Source organism: Phyllostomus discolor, chromosome 5, assembly GCF_004126475.2.
Source record: "Phyllostomus discolor isolate MPI-MPIP mPhyDis1 chromosome 5, mPhyDis1.pri.v3, whole genome shotgun sequence".
Classification (NCBI taxonomy): domain Eukaryota; kingdom Metazoa; phylum Chordata; class Mammalia; order Chiroptera; family Phyllostomidae; genus Phyllostomus; species Phyllostomus discolor.
The window spans coordinates 103,052,479-103,065,265 of NC_040907.2; positions in this window are offsets into that span (position 1 = coordinate 103,052,479).

The following is a 12,787-nucleotide window of genomic DNA, read 5'->3' on the forward strand; positions in this document are numbered from 1 at the left end:
CTATTTCTTGGTTTCTGTTTGCTTATCTGCTGGTCTTTTTTTCTCTTTTATTAATCTCTTTCTGGTTTTTCTCTGCTTCTTCTTCTGACATTCTGCTTGCCTATGTGATCCATGCCCTTGACTACCCATTTCCAATGTTCCCTGGACCAGATTTGTATATGAACTACCAGGTCTGGGGAAAAGCCTGTGGCACTGAGATACCTGAGACTTGGGTTAGTCAATGGACCAGTCTGTGTGGGTGGGTGCCCCTAATCCAGTGGCTCAGAGAGGCTTCTCTTGACAGCACTATTGAGACTAGGCCACTCTCCTCCTGGAGGGCCAGGGACTTGCTGAGGGGATCCTAATATGCCCTATCACAGCCTCTTGGGAGATGCACTGGGTATGGATCCTCAGATAAACTCACATGGCATCTTTCTTATTCCCACAGTCCCCACTGGCCCCATGTAGGAGGCTGTTCTGCGTGGCATGGGCCCAGCTCCCACTAGGAGATGTGCAGGACCCACGCCCACGGATAGGTTCTCCCATGGGGAATCAGACCTGCAATGTGCCTAGGCCACTTTAGTCTTGCTCTTGCTAAAAAACTCCTTCACCCTGAATTGAAGACATTTACTGCAAAGTAACTTCCTAAAATCCATGCTAAACCTTCCAAGGATGAGTGTAACCAGTTCAACCACTTTTGCCTTTTCATTTGCAAATATCCCTCTTCTGTGATGTGATTAGTGGCATTGGGTCCTTTGTTTTCTGTAAAAGATAACCACCTAAAGCGAACCTGTGTGTAGTATATGAGGACCATCACGTAATATGCTGAGAGACCCAATAAAAGGCTGTCATGACAAGGGCCAAGGCTTTTGCTTCCCTAGAGAGAAAAGCCATGCTGTCCCTTTTCCTCCACCAGACCTAGTAGTCCATGTGAATGTCTCATTTTATCCATAATGATGTGGACACTGTGGGCTGGTGTTTGCATCAGCCCCATATCTAATCACTGCACCTGGTAAGCCTACAGTCATGGCTAGAGGAAGACTCTGCTCCAGATGATTCTAAGAAAACCAGAGAAGCAAGTGGGTGTCACATTTCACATCATCTTTTCCCCAACCCCTTCCACTCCTGACTTCTGCTGCCAGAGAGAGGCAAGGTCAAATTCCAGGGGTGGCCAGGGCCCCACCTCTCTATAGACCATCCAAGGGCCAGCTGAATGAGGTGTTGCCCTCAAACTTAGATAAAAAGTTCCCAAAGGCATGTCCCTTGGTGAGAGAATATTTGTGGGTCATTTGCATGTGGATACTGTACCCTGCTGAAAAGGGGGATCATCACAGGGTCAAGGACTAGGATCTGAAGTCTTAGTGACCTGAACCTATGAGAACAAAAGATGAGCCAAGCAGGAGCAGCCCGATGCCAGGTTCTAGTCAGGGTCTGCATCTGGGGAAGAGGGTGCCATGCTGCAGAATTCCCTGCCAGCTCAGAGTCCGTCCCCATGCTTCATCAGCCTCTGCTAGGTGCTTCCTCACATTCAGGCTGCACTGGGAGGGCATCATCAGGTCTGGACACAGGGTAAGGAAGAAGCAGATGCACAGGTTTCTTGAGAAGGAAGTTGAGATGGGGCAGCCCAGCAGTCAATGGTCTTAGAGGTGCATCATGGGAATCACTTTGAGGAGCTTCACTGCAGCTTGGTCACTTCAGGCTCACTCCTAAGGGTTGTCAGTATTGTAAGACAGGGAGAATTCTAAGAGGCATTCTGAAAAATGAATGGTTCCACTCTCCCAGAGCTGACAGCATTAGGTACTAGGCATTGCTCAAAGCATACTGGGGCTTACTGAAGTCCCTCTGGGGTGTGTCATCCCAGGACCACCCTGGGGCCATACCTTTGCTCTGCAAACAGTCCCATCTAGGTCAGAGGCCTGCCTCCCATAGCCCTAGACCACCAGATCCAGATCACTCAGAGAGAGCCAGTCAACACAATTGTCAGAAGAGCATTCCCCTATCCTGACCCTTCTGCTTCCTGATACTCAGAGATCAAAGAGCAGTGGCCTTAATGGAAGCTCTATTAGTACAGGAGTTGGAAGGAGTAGTAGCCAGGAAGGAGGTCGAAGCCTCTCACATCTAGGCCTCCAAGAGGCTTAATCCCACCCCAGATCTAACTCAGAATTTAGGAGTGCTGGTGCCATGGGGCTGGTTGCATCTGCCCCTCCCTGGATCCATCCAAAACATGGGCTATAGGTAGGCCCACTCTGGCCCCCTAAGGTCTCAGAGCCCTACTATGTGGAGGACTTGTGGAATGACAAGATTAGGGGAGTGACATCTGAGCTCTAGATACATCCTGCTACTCTTTTCCAAAACCTCAAATAGGTAGCCATGAATGTATAAGGAGCATGTCCATGGTCAAGAGCCCAAACTTGGGCCTGAGTTCTTCTTCCCTGTGAGCTGAGGTTTACAGTCCCACCTTTCTTAACTCATTTCTGCATAGGTGCAGCAAGGATGAGGCAAGTGATTAGATTCAGGAGGCTTAGTTGAGACCCTGAGTTCAGCAACTGTTGGCCTCATGGCTGTTTTCGCTCTTGTTCTTCTGTGAGCCCCATGTTTAGGTGGGTTCACATCATAGATGAAGGTCAAAGCCCTGCCCTGGAGATGCTTTGGGATTTCTGGGGAGCCATATGATGCCTGTGTCCCTTGAAGTGCTTGATTTGGGTTGTCTTGTAGGCAGAGAACTCAGGGACAGCTTCCAGGAAGGCTGTGAGTGTGTCAGACAAACATGGGAGAAATAGGGATCCCTATTTTTGTTTTTTCTTCTAAAAATTTATTTATTTATTTCCAGAGAGATGGGAAAGGAGAAAGAGAGGGAGAGACACATCAATGTGTGATTGCCTCTGGTATGCTCCCTTCTAGGGACCTGACCCACAACCTAGGCATGTGCCCCAACTAGGAATCGAACCGGCAACCCTTTGGTTCACAGGTCAGCACTCAGTCCACTAAGCCACACTAGCCATGGCAGAATCCTTATTTTTGTTGTGCTCAAAAAGCCTCGGACCCAGAAGCCCATAAGATTAAGGACAGGAGGGAGGCTGGGTGGTAAAGAGGTCTCCGGCAAAGCCTGGAAGGGCACTATATAAGAAGAGGTGTCCTTCCATAGTCTTGGAGGTGAGGGGTGGCCACTCAGGACTGTGCTCTGAGGGACAATGACACACACACCCCTCCAGGAGATACCTTATAAGAGAGCATCTGTCTCACTCTCCTGATGGATGCCCAGGGCTGCAAGGTTCAGACTTGTTACATGATAGTTGACAGGCTATTTGAGATATCATGATGGCCAAGTTCACTTAACCCCTGTCAAGCCCATGAATAAGGCTGAAGGAGGCCATAGTGTGCACACCACTGCCCAGGACCATCCAGGCCCACAGAGTGACAGGACCTCTTCACGAAAGTGGTGATCCTATTGGGGAAGCCCACAGTCACCAGAGCAATAGGTAGGGCTGCCAGTTCCACCTTATCCTTTGGTCCACTGGAGAGCCAGTGACAAATCGCTGATCCTCTCTGGACTCAAGACCTTTTTTTTCTTTTTTTTATGCACAAAAACATGTTGTAAGGGCTAATTTAGGAAATAGAAATCATGATAGGTAGTTAAGATAGTGAAAATGCAATTTAAGGAATTAGTTACCCAGGGAATAGAAATGGCAGTGCTGAGAAGTAAGTAAATCAGAGATCAATGCCAAAAGGAAGCTATTCCCCACACCCCAGCCAGGACATAGCCCCAAGACATAGAGCTACCTGCAGAATTGGGGGCCCCAATGTGAAAATGGTGGCCAGACCAATCTGTACGCATGAGGATTTAGGGTGTGGAAAGTTGTCTTCAGGATGTAAACTGGAGAAAGAAAAAAAAACACCCACCAGTAGGGTTTATATGGGAGGGGCACAGATCAGATGCTTAGAAAGGTGGGAATGAAAAATGACTTGGGGAAAAGCCCACAGCAAATATACAAACCTTCCATTTCAACCTTAATGAATTCTTGCAAATGTGTAATTGCAAAAATCTGCTCCTTCTGATTTGTTCATGGTTCTGAACAAGAAGTATAGTCTACCACACAAACCAGGCTAGCCCAGGAGGCCACTCAGGACATTAGTGCTTAGGCTGCCTGTTGTGGCCTCAGAGGAGCAGGGAAGCCAAAGAGCAGATTATGTTACAGGCTGGGCATAGTCCTAGTGTACATGAATGTGGGGTCACTCTGAGAGGATGGGGCAGGGCCTCAGGAGGGAATGGGGCTGTCCTCAGGTGGGTGGACCTGGGGGCCAGGTGAGCCTAGGAAAGGACATGGCCATTAACTTCAGGGATGAGCTTGGAGCATGGGCAGGGCCTTCAGGCTTCTAAGCCTCCTTCTTGCCAGGTTTTTCTCCTCCCTGGTCTGGCTTTGCACACCACATGCAGTGCAGAGGAGTGGTAGTGAGTTATCAGGGAAGGAAAAGAGTTCCCTGTCACTAAGAATGAACAAGTCCTCACTTATAGGGAATTCTGGGGAGGGGCTGAGTCTTACATGCTGCCATTTTATACTCTGAGTTGCCTTGCACTCCTGGAGGTGGGCACCAAGGTTCTGACATCAAATGGAAGAGTGGCAGGAGGAGAGGCAGTCTGGATGGCCTCCAATTCTCTATGTAAATGGGAGAAGGGTCCATAGTGTTTTTCTGGGGCCAGGGCACCCAGGGATTCAGAAGAGGGAGGCTCACAGAGATCAGCCTACCCTCTGGGTGGGTAGCACGGCCTCCTAGCCATCATTTGACTCTCCTAACTGGACCACTAGTAGGATCCAGTCATTATACCCACTGAGATACCTGCTAACAGCATCCACAATAGAACCTAGTCTAGTGGACAGTGCAGGGCAGCACCAGCCATGGCCAACATCCAGCTGGCTCCAGTCCTGTGAAGCTGTACAGCTACTCTGCCTGCCCAAGGGTGCTCAAAGCCCCAACAGACACACAAGCACATTGATGTATCTGACCAGGGAGCAGAACCCAGGCTGGGCAGCAGAAGGCAGCCAGCTTGTGACTCAAGGATCCCTAGCCTTGCCCAGCCCAGCTGGCTGTATAGCCTTGAGTGGGCCCCTCCTTGGCTATCATATCCTTGCCAGGATGTGAAGGTCATGGCACGCCTTGGTCCTATGGACACTCTGCCAGCTAAGGGGACCCCAGGGCCTTTGTCCCTCATTCCCTCCAGCAAGGGATCTGGGCTGGATCTGTAGTCAGGGCCAAAGAGCCTCACCAAGTGAGGAGGTTCGTGTGTGTCTTCCCTTAGCACTTTGCTTCCTTTAGCCAGATCCCTTTGTGATTCACTTAATAAAATACAATGACAATTTTACTGACATTGTACCTATCTGGAGACTAGTAGAGTGATGACCAGCTGCACCTTCTTCCATGTTGCTGGCCCAGGGCTTGGCATCCTGTTTTTACAGACCCCCTAGGGACCCCTCCAAGGACAGGGTATTAATAGAAGCCTGTGTGGTCATCCCAATATGCTTCCTGTCATTTTCTGGAAGTGGGGATGGGGCAAGGCAGCCTCTGGGACTCCTGATTCCAAAAAGTCTGGGCTCTGCTGGAGACTCAAGCTAAGAGGTGGGTGGGCTGTACCATGGCACTAAGGACCAGACCAAGCTAATGGTCTAGGAGCCAAAGGGTCTGTGCAAGGCAGTGAAGCAGCTGGTACTCAGGATTTTGCTGTGTGGTAGAAACTGGGTGTCAGCTCCTTGGAGGAGAAGCAAGTCCACATCTCAGCCTCAATGCCAGTCCTAGAGCTGCAGATGTGCTTTCTGCATTCCCAACTTGCACCAATGTCTGGTCCAGGCCACAGGGTAAGCCCCATATGATGCAGGGGCTAATGCTACTTCCTTAGAAATACCACTCAGACATAACCACTTGATAGCTTAACCCCCAAACTGTCAGCTTAACAGGACATGAACAGCCAGCATGGACCCCTTGAATGTCGTGGGGACTCCCAATAATCTCTAGGCTAGGGCAGGTCCAGCAGGGCTTGACATGGGTGAGTAAACACAAGTCCACAAGGAAGAAGGGACCCTCATTTGATGGCCACACTTTTTGTCAGGCCTAAGCCCAACATCCCCCACAGCTAACCAGCCCAGACCTGGCTCTTTAGCCTAGCAATGTGCACCTAAAGACATCTGTGCCCACTCCCCATCCTGGGGGCTGCTATGGAGTGATGACCATAAGGCAGTTCTGAGGGACAAGGAGGTGGTCAGGGTCCCCCAGAACTGCCTGTATCACCACCAGCAAACAAGCCACCACTTTTTCATTTTACCCAAATAGGTTCAAGAAAAAGGCAGTTTCAACTGTGGAAAATGTGGTTAGTAGGGAAGCTTAATACAGCCTGTGTTGCTCTGCAAGCCACAGAGACCCACCATCAATAGTTCTGGACAAGATTAAGCCTGCAGGCCAATACATTTGTGAGAGCTCTCTTCTCATGCCAGGTGAGATGGCCTGGAATGTTGGCCACTCACAAAGACAGTCTGTGATGCATGTCATATGAGCTCGCTCAAGGCAAAGATGAAGTTCAGTGGCTAAAACAATGACCGAAGCAACTAAGTCAGAGGCTGGAGAAGTGGCATAAAAAGACTATAGTCCTAGGTAGGGGTAGGTGAGGCAAGGTAGGTCAGAGCAGGTCATGGCAGGCCAGGGCTAGCACTCCTGTGGGGCAGGGGCTCTAACTAAATCCTATATTCACCTGGCTCTGGGCTGTTAGCTGGACATGGCTCTGCTCTATGTCCCAGAGTACATGACTAAGGTAGCCTCAGAGGAAGCCATGCCCATGAACTCCTGGCACATAACTTCGATCCAGCCAGGCTTTCCCAAGGGGTAATCAGCCTGCCCAGTCAAGCTAATGGGACCCTCTGGGCAATAAGTTCAGAGGCAGGGTTGCCTGCAAGCTAGAATCATAATGCTTCATCAGCAGGTTGCCTCATGCAGTATGTAACAGCATATTAACCTGTACTCCTAGGGTGGATCCCGCATGGCAGAATTTGCTGTACTTAGAAGATGTACAGGAATGGGCTTGAGTAGTTCCACTGTATGCAAGTCTGAGGACAAGAGTCTGGGTCCCCCAGTAAATCCCAAGGGCTAGAAGGCCCTTGTCCTTTTAACTGTACCTCCACTGAAAGACTCTATCTGTGGAGATTAGGTGGGTGGCAAAGCCAGCACTGACACCAAAGTTAGACCTGCCTCCCTATGGAGTCCCCCTCCCACTGATGCCAGATGAGTCTCGAGATCTTTCTCAACACAGCACTGCAGGCAGGCAAAACCACGCTACCTGAGTGTATGAACATGGTCAAAACTACTGGCTACTCCTGACACCATGGCCCCTTCCAGTTCTGACCCACCCCCATAATTCTGGGGGGTTTCTGTTAGGTACTGCTCATGACATCTGCTCCTTGCTTCCCCCTCCTGACATTCACAGTTTCTGCACTGACACCTCAGCACCTTGAGAAACCAGGCCCAGAAAAGTCTAAACTTAAGAGAAGGCACAGGGCAGGCAATATGATCCTGTTTTATATGCCAGGATACAGGTCTAGAAAGAGCCCAGTGCTGTGCCACTTTACTAGACATCCATGTGTCCTGGCTTCAAATTTCCCACAGAAGTTCCCAGCACCCACTTTCCCTGGCCTGTAGGAGGCACCTCCACTGCATCTGCCTTCAGTGAGGAGATGGCCCTGCAAATTGGGCCAGAGCATCAGCTGTTGCTCTTCAGGCTTGGGAACCCCTGCTCTATGCCTCATAGGCCAACTTGTGCCAGAGTGTGAGATGTAAAACCATGCACCACTGTGGGGACTATCAGACTAAAAGTTAGGAGAATGAGCAAGTGTTCCATCTCTGCTGATGCAGCTAGATGAAGGTGGGAGCCCTTTTATCACTTTGGGCCTCAGTTACCCCATCAACAAATGGCATTAACCAGTATTGTGTGGTTACAACTGCTATGAGAATACACTAGAAGTGAATGTTGGAAGTTCCCAGGGTCTGGCAATGAATAGAGTAAGACACCTAGAGACTTTTGGGGCCTCAGAGGCTCACACTTACCCCTCTTTTAAAGCCACTGTGTGAACAACAGAGAAGACTCAAATATTTAAAAGAAGATCCTTTTGCATCAGCTCAGGTGGCAGAAGGAAGAAGAACCAACTCCAACCCAGGCACTGTTTGACAGTCATGAGTGGGTTTCCTGTTGCAGGCCCCTGCTAACTTTTCTACAAAAAGCACACAAGAAGGCTCCATTTCAATAGTGCTGTATCCTGGAGACCCTGAAAATCCTCTCACGCATATCACCTCTCCCCTCCAACCTCCCCACACATACACAACTTAGAAAAACTGAGCAAAATATAACAACTAACATTTAAATGCATGGCTGAGCTTTTGAGAAAGTAAGGGGCATTTCCAAAGACAAATAAAGAATAAGAAATCACAAAGTATAAGCCCATCCTCTGACCTGATACTGTGCTGACTAGGAGGGTGGCCACCTAGCCCAGACCTGGGGCTGGGATGTGCTCACAGAAAGCCTGACTACTCCCTGTGCTTATCATCTAACTAGCTGATTCCTCCTTAGGGGCTGCCATAAAACAAAACAACAGCGAGCCAGGTAAAATTTAACAAAAGTCTTTAGAAACCAAATTTAAAACAAATATTATCCAATAGTTGCAAACTTTACTATAATCAAAGAAGCAAATGTTCCTTAAATTAAGAAAGTTGGAAAGTTGATCATCTGGCATTTCTGTCTTTGGAAAATTGATTTTTTAAAAATTGGCTTGGAAAGATAATTTCCAGTAAATTGGTCTTTTGATAGCATTTTATCCTGCTTTCAGTTTTAAAGATCCTCATAGGAGAGAAGTCAATACTACCTAAAGTGATCTACAAATACAACATGAACCCTATCAAAATTCCAACTACCTTTTTAAGTATATTTTATTAATTATGCTATTAACAGTTGTCCCAATTATTTTCTTCCCTTTATCCCCCCTCCTCCCTGAATCCCCCTCCCTCCAACATTCCATTCACTTAGTTCATGACCATGGGTTGTGCATATAAGTTCTTTGGCTTCTCCATTTCCTATACTATTCTTAATCTCACCTTATTCTGTGCCTATATATCATGTTTCTTATTCCCTGTACCTTCCCCCCCAATTCTCCCCCTCCCTCTCTCACTGATAATTCTCCATGTGACCTCCATGTCTGTGATTCTGTTCCTGTTCTAGTTGTTTGCTTAGTTTGTTTTGGTTTTGGTTTCTGGGTTCAGTTGTTGATAGCTATGAGTTTGTTGTCATTTTACTGTTTATAGTTTTGATCTTCTTCTATTTCTTAGATAAGTCCCTTTAATATTTCATATAATAAGGGCTTGGTGATGATGAACTACTTTAACTTGACCTTATCTGGCCTTCCATTTTAAATGATAGCTTTGTGGGATAGAGTAATCTTGGATGTAGGTCTTTGTCTTTCATGACTTTGAATACTTGTTTCCAGCACTTTCTTATCTTTAAGGTTTCTTTTGAGAAATCAGCTGACAGTCTTATGGGAACACCTTTGTAGATAACTCTCTCCTTTCCTCTTGCTGCTTTAAGATTCTCTCCTCATCTTTAATCTTGGGTAACTTAATTATGATGTGTCCTGGTTTGTTCCTCCTTGAGTCCAATTTTTTTGGGACTCTCTGGGCTTCCTGGACTTCCTTGAAGTCTATTTTCTTCACCAGATTGGGGAAGTTTTTCTTTATTATTTGTTCAAATAAGTTTTCAATTTCTTACTGTTGTTTTTTTCCTTCTGGCAACCCCATGATCTAAATGTTGGAAGACTTTAAGTTGTCCTGGAGGTTCCTCAGCCTTTCCTCATTTTTTTTTTGCATGTTTATTTCTTTATTCTGTTTTGGTTGGATGCTTGTTTCTTCCTTTTGTTCCAAATCATTAATTTGAGTCCCAGTTTTCTTTGCTTCACTCTGTTGGTTCCCTGTATATTGTCCTTTATTTCATTTTGTGTCGCCTTCATTTCTTCCTTCATTTTGTGACCAAGCTCAATCAACCTGTGAGCTTTCTGATTACCAGTATTTTGAATTCAGCATCAGACAGGTTGTCCATCTCCTTGTTGCTTAATTCTTTTTCTGGAGTTTTGATCTGTTCTTTCACTTGGACCATATTTCTTTGTTTCAGAGTACCTGCCATGTTGTAAGAGCCAGAGCCTTAGATATTTGCCAGGGTGGGACAACACTCTTTGTTGTGTTGTGGCACTGTCTCTGGGGGAGGGGTCAGAGAGGGAACAATGGCACTTGCTCTGCTTTCCTCTCACTTTCTGTCACTTCCCACAAACAGATTGTGCCCTTTCAGGTGCTGATTTGCAAGTGGGTGGGATTTTAGGACCCTGTGGGCCTCTCCAACAAACTCTCTTGTGAGGCTGGTAGTTTCTCCCACTGCCAAAGCCCCCACAAATTTTTTCTTTTTCTTTTTTTATTTTTAACAGCTTATTTCACTTTATTTTCCTTGTACAAAAATTATGTGGTGGCCACAGATGGAGCCTGGGTCCTCTGCACAGAAATTCTGGTGCGGGTTTTTACAAGATATCCGGTGAATTCCTGATAGGGAGACTTGGTGAACACAGTCTCTTTCCAGAGGTTGGGTTTTTTTAAACAGCCATGGGTTTTGAGTCTTTAGTTTCCTTTGCTGAAACCCTGGGTTTCAAAGTCTGTCTTTGTCTCCTGTTGTCCTTGCCTCGCTGCCCGCCCAGCTGGCTTATCTGCCTACCAATGTGGGATCACCTGGTGCTGTCTGCTCCCTTGCCTTGCCATGTGTCTTCTCCATCTCAGCTGCCTCTCTCCAAGCCCACCTAGCAGTATGGATTATTGTTTCTTTAACTCCTTGGCTGTTGGACTGCCATGCAAATGATTTTCTGGCAGTTCTGGTTTTCCTTTGTTTTTAAATTGGTTATTATCCTTCTTTTGGTTGTGCAAGGGAATGAAGCATTTTTGCCAGAAGCTTCCCAACTAGATTTTTTGAAGAAATGAAAAAGGGTATCCTCAAATTCACATGAAAGTGCAAGGGAACTCAAGTAGTCAAAAAAAATCTTGAAAAAAAAAAACAAGGTCAGAGGAATCATACTTGATTCCAAAAGTCACTGCAAAACTTCTATAAGCAAAAACAGTGTGGGACTGGCATTAGGATAGATACACATACCAATGGAATAAAATTGACAGTTCAGTCTATGCTCAACAGGCTTTTGTTAGAGGTTCCAAGTCCATTCAATGAAGGAAAAATAATTTTCATAAATGGTCTCTTTCATAAATGGTGCTGGGACAAGTGGATTTCCACCGCAAATGAATGCAATTGGATCTTCACCACACATTATATGCAAAAATAATGAACTCAAAATGAGTCAAAAACATAAATATAAGAGCTAAAACCATTAAACTTTTAGAAGAAAACATAAAAGGTAAATGTTCATGACTTTTGATATGGCAATGGATGTTTGGTTATAACACTGACTACATAGACAACGATGAAAACATATATTTGACCTAATCAGATTTAAAGCTTTTGAGCATCAAAGAACATCATCAAGAAAGTGAAAAAACAGGACTTCCAGCTAAGATGGAGGTGTAGGTAGATACACTGTGCCTCCTCACACAACCAAAATAAGGACAACAATTTAGAAACAAAGTAACAACCAGAACTGACAGAAAATTCAACTGTATGGAAGTCGGACAACCAAGGACTTACAGAAGAGACATTCATCTAGACCAGTACAAGAGGTGGAGATGGGTGGAGAGGACACAGGTTAAGGTGGCGGCTATTGGAGTGGGCTAGGCAGTGGCTGGCAGAGTGGGCCATCCCACATTTGTGTGTGGATAAATCAGGAGGAACAACTGGGGAGTGAGACAGATCATGCAACTCTGGGTTCCAGTGTGGGGAAATAAGGCCCCAAAACGTCTGACTGAAAAAACCTGTGGTGGTTGAGGTGGCGGAAGAAACTCCCATCCTCACAGGAGAGTTCAATAGAGAGATCCACAGGGTCCTAGAATGTACAGAAAACAACCCATTGGGGAATCAACACCAAAAGGGCCCAATTTGATTTTGAATAGTGGAGGAAGTGACTGAAAGCCAGCCGAGAGCTAAGAAGTGTATTGTACCCTCTCAGACCCCTCCCCCAGAGACAGAACCACAATTCAGTAATGTGGGTTGTCCCACTCTGTCAAGTGCCTAAGGTTCCACCCCTTAGAAAGTAACAGATGTGCTAAATAAGAAAAAAAAAAATATGGCCCAAATGAAAAATCAAAGCTCCAGAAAAAGTACAACTAATTGAAGAAAAGAAAGCCAAACTATCAGATGAAGAGTGCAAAACACTGGTAATCAGGATGCTTACACAAATGGTTGAGTATGGTCCCAAAATAAAGGAAAAGTGAACGCTATGAAAAGTGAAATAAAGGAAAATGTACAGGGAACCAACAGTGTTGGGTGGGAAACCAGGACTCAAACCAATGGTTTGGACCAGAAGGAAGAAATAAACATTCAACCAGAACAGAATGAACAAACAAGAATGAAAAAAACATGAGGAGAGGTATAGGAACCTCCTGGTAAAATTTAAACATTTCAACATTTGAATCACAGGTGTGCCAGAAGGAGAAGAGGAAGAATAAGAAATTAAAAACTTATCTGCAAATAAAATGGAGAATTTCCCTAATCTAGCAAAGGAAATAGAGTTCTAGGAAGTCCAGAAATCTCAGAGAGTCTCAAAGAAGTTGGACTCAAGGAAGCACACACCAAGGCACATCATAATTA